Here is a 4,208-nt window from a genome sequence, read left to right on the forward strand (position 1 = left end):
GGAAGAGTTCCAAAGAGTCGGTATGTGAGACTACACTAGTATAGCCATGAGATTTACACAATTTAAGTCCTGTTAGCAGCGCCATTAGCTCTGCCGAAGTAGGTGGCAGCATTCCTAGCTTCCTCTGAAATCCCAGGAGCCATTCACCTCTTGAATTCCGGATAATGCCCCCTCCGGCTGCAATTTTAACAATATCATCTAGGAATATAATTCCGACCATATGGCATGTGGAGAATTTTTCTGTACTATTTATAAGTTATTAGTAAGAAAACCTCAGCCCGTTCGGGTTAGCTCATATCCACATCACAAGAGGTAAGGTTGGACATAGCTCAGACCCTCATCTTCATCTTCAAATGAAGAACTAGAAACTTACTCCAATTTCGAAATTTTGCAAGTAGGGCAGGTTGATTGACATTCCTTTGCTTGTCAGTGAGAAGCTTCTTCATATTACTGCTTACAAATTTACAGTTACAAATGTTGATGAACTAAATAAATGGGTATTTACCCTTTCCTGCCTTCAGCCTCAGGTTACATCATAAATTCATTTGCAGGACTTGACAGCGAGAAGACTCTAAAATTCTAGGAAAAAGAAAGGGTTCAAAACAGATTGTGCTAATTGTACTGACTGCGGGGAAAATTTATTTGGTTCATTAACAGAAGTAGGATGTTCTCTGTGTATAACTCAATCATATTTACTGTCACAAATTCTTCTATATGATCTATGAGTAGTCTTGGGGCTGAGATTGAAAATAGACGGCAGAGGAGAAAAACAGATGTGAGGGAAAACGATGAGGGAGACGAAGCCAAAGATTCCAACTCTGTTACATCGTTGGGAATGTTTCGGAAAAGGTCCAGCGTTGTCCCACCGTCGTTCTAAGAATGCAGGATATAATTGGTGAACCAACCAGTGGAACGCATCGTTTCGTTTCGATTCTGAGAAGTTAATTTAGAGATAATTATTTCCCAGATTTCCATTTTCCAAGCTGGTCAAAAGCTTTGGACTATCTTAGTGGTGCTCTCTCAATGGATGTGGCAACCTCTGCCTCTAGCTATGTGACCTCTCCGGACGACCGTATCAAGCTCAACGTCGGCGGGAAGCTCTTCGAGACGACGCTAGCCGCACTTCGTTCCGGTGGTTCGGATTCCCTACTCACCGCTCTCTCCCTCCTTGACACCGGCAATAACCACCCTGTTTTCATTGACCGCGACCCCGAGATCTTCTCCGTCCTCCCCTCTCTCCTCCGCACCAAGCAGCTCCCTCCACCGCTCGTCGTTTCTCCAAGCAAGAACTCGCCGATGAAGCCCTTTACTACGGCATCGACGCCCAACTCAGGTCAGCCATGGCTCCGTCACCGTTGGATGGGATCGATGCCTCTACCACCGCAACAATTCGACCGGCGTCCGAACGCTTGTCTCCCACTTTCACCACTGCCGAGGTCGATGGATCCATTTGGATAGCCCACGGTGGTCAGATTTCTTGCTACGACTGGAATCTCAGCCACTCATGCACCATTCGAACTCATCTAGACGAAATTGATTCGATTTGCCGTGTCTGGCCCGAAATTGCGGCTATAGGGTCAGAATCCAACGCGGGACTGCACTTCTACGATTTCTCCGATGGGCGCAACATCGGGACGGTTCAGTGGACTGATCCTTCTGATCCCCGTATCTTCAAGGCCCGAGTGAACGCAATAGATGGCTCAGAGAGTTCCATTTTTGCGGCGTTTGATTGCCCGCACAGAGAGAATTGTGTCCTTGAAGTAGATAAAACAAAGCTTCAGATCGTGTCTCAGCTCGCTAGACAATCTGGTAATCAGGCTAAGCATACGGTTCCTGGGAAGCTGACGTGGGTACCCCAGACCAGCGTGATTGTCGGAAGTGCAGTTACGAGCGGGGCTTTTGGATACTCTGGCTACATCAGATTGTGGGACCCTTGTTCCGGCGAGGTGGTGTGGGAGACGAATGAGCCGGGTGCAGGTAGAAGCAGTAGGTTTGGGGATTCGTTTGCGTGCGTGGACGTCGACGTGGAAGGCTTGGCTTTGTTCAAGCTCTGCTCTCAATCCGGGGATTTGGCAATGGCGGACATGCGGCATTTAAAAGAGGATCCATGGATTTATTTGCAAGAAAAGAACCCAAGCTTGGTGAACACCGGGAGAGTTAGCAGCAGTGTGATTCATTGGTACAGGAAGCAGGTGTTTGTCGGGAGAGAGGGTGATTTAGAGGTTTGGTCCAGACTCGAAGGGATGAAAAATGGTGCAGAAATAGCTGGTGGAGATGCTGAGGGTTTGTATAGAAGAAATTTCGTGGATAAAATAGAGAATTCAGAGAGGGGGATTATTAAGCAGATCGATGGTGGTGGGAACAGGTTGTTTATTAGCAGAGAAGAGGTTGAAGGTATTGAAGTATGGGAGAGTTCTTGTTCTTCTGGCTCGATTTCAGTTTTGCGATCAAGGAATTGTCATGGATATGAGAATTTGGTGTCAAACCGGCTTTATTTAGTTGAGCGTGGTCACCCTACTTTACAACAGACCCTTTTGCATTATGCCAGAGACTTTTCCTCCCTGGAAACTGCAATTTTAGGTATGGTTTCGAATTCTATCAGCGTGTCACCGATGATTTTATACTTACAAGATACTTTGTCCCCGATGATATTTGCTTTATATCTCTGCCAATATTTCATAGCCAGCTCCAAACTCGAATACAGGAAGGAAGACGCTTGTATTAGGCCCAGATAGCAAACGTAAAGCTTGTGAATGGGACAATTTTTTATGGAACCAGAAATTGAAGTCATTTCTGGTGTATTAATTGCTTAAAATACTACTCTATTTTAGCATAATACAAATACTACTCCATTCTAGTTTAGCACACCACTATTTGGAACTGTGAATCAATATGCTAAACTTTAAAACATGAGCATATCATTGGCAGGGAGGGATGACAGGGTTTGTCTTCGTACTACTACTCACAGATTGCTCTCTGAAGTATTATTGAATGACCAGAATCTTTCCTTATTAGAGCTCTGGTAGTTTGGTGCCTACAGTATACAAGCTAAGCTTTCTTGTTATGTAAAGTTCCAGTAACTAGACCTTTTTTCTTCTCCTTTTGAAACTAGGTCGTAGACAAACATTGTTGGAAGAAGTATGCTTTGCAGGTGAACAGATGTTTGGGATCTTAGCTTAACCCGTTCTGCTGCCATTGTACACGCCAAAAAGTTCTTAAGATGCGATCTTGATTAAGTTATTCAAACTCATTGTTTTACTAGGATGTTAGGTAACCAGGATTGAGCTCCTCTAAAGTGCAACTGCTCTTAGAGAGTTTCGTGCATGGTAACTGCTGATCTAAAAATTAAGGGAGCCGGTTTTCATTCATCTGTTGGTTTATATCAAGTCATTCCTTCTCTGAAAATTTTCAAGAGTTGATTTCATTATCAGCGGTGATCTACCACGCCCCTTTTTGTTTCCTAGATAACCGAAGGCTAAAACACTGACAGGCAGCATCCTATATTTTACATTACTAGCTCACAGTTCTCTTTTGCTATGTGGTTTCTGACACTTCTGAAAGAAATGTTTGTGGAGACTAAAAAATAGTGCTGAAACTTGTAGAATTGCTATACAAATGCCGAAGTGCAATTTCGCTGAGCGAAGTGAGATCAACGGCAGTGCTATTTTCAGTACTTTGTATGTTGTTCAACTCAGGTTGAATGTGCATAGTGATTATAAGGTTATAAGGTCCCGAGTTGATTGGATGCTGGTTATTATGTTGAAGGAATTATGAGATCCGAGGTTAACGACTTTTTGTTGTAAAATGTGTGCATATGGGTATGGTATACCATGTTGTAAGCGACAATGGTCATTCTCATGTAAAACAGTAAAAAATTCGAAGGCTAATATTGAAGAATGTCAAACTTCCCTCTGACATTTCCATTGGCAGGCAAGTAAAGCAGTCCTGACTTCTTGTCATTCCATTGTCAACTTGTAGTGCACAAGCAAGGTCATAATTTGGAAGCAACGTTCTTATGCCTCAAAGTTTACCAGGTTTTCTGTGCATCTAAGGATTTTTCGAAGAATGTCTGAAATCAACCCTCCTTTCTGAAGTGACAATCAATTTGTAGTGCATAAGCAAGTTTCTACTTGCTCTTTCCTGGAAAAATCATCATTCACGTACTATGAGGCTGGATTTTTCATGAGTCGAAAGCTTGAAATTCAGTT

General features: G+C 43.3%; 1 pseudogene; it reads left to right on the top strand.

The window, feature by feature from the left end:
- The first annotated feature begins 1,023 nt into the window (after positions 1 to 1,023).
- LOC114730836 (BTB/POZ domain-containing protein At3g09030-like) lies at positions 1,024 to 2,503 on the top strand (annotated as a pseudogene).
- Positions 2,504 to 4,208: the final 1,705 nt, after the last annotated feature.

This window comes from Neltuma alba, unplaced genomic scaffold (genome assembly GCF_004799145.2).
Source record: "Neltuma alba isolate B1F8T4 unplaced genomic scaffold, ASM479914v2 tig00012767_pilon, whole genome shotgun sequence".
NCBI lineage: Eukaryota > Viridiplantae > Streptophyta > Magnoliopsida > Fabales > Fabaceae > Neltuma > Neltuma alba.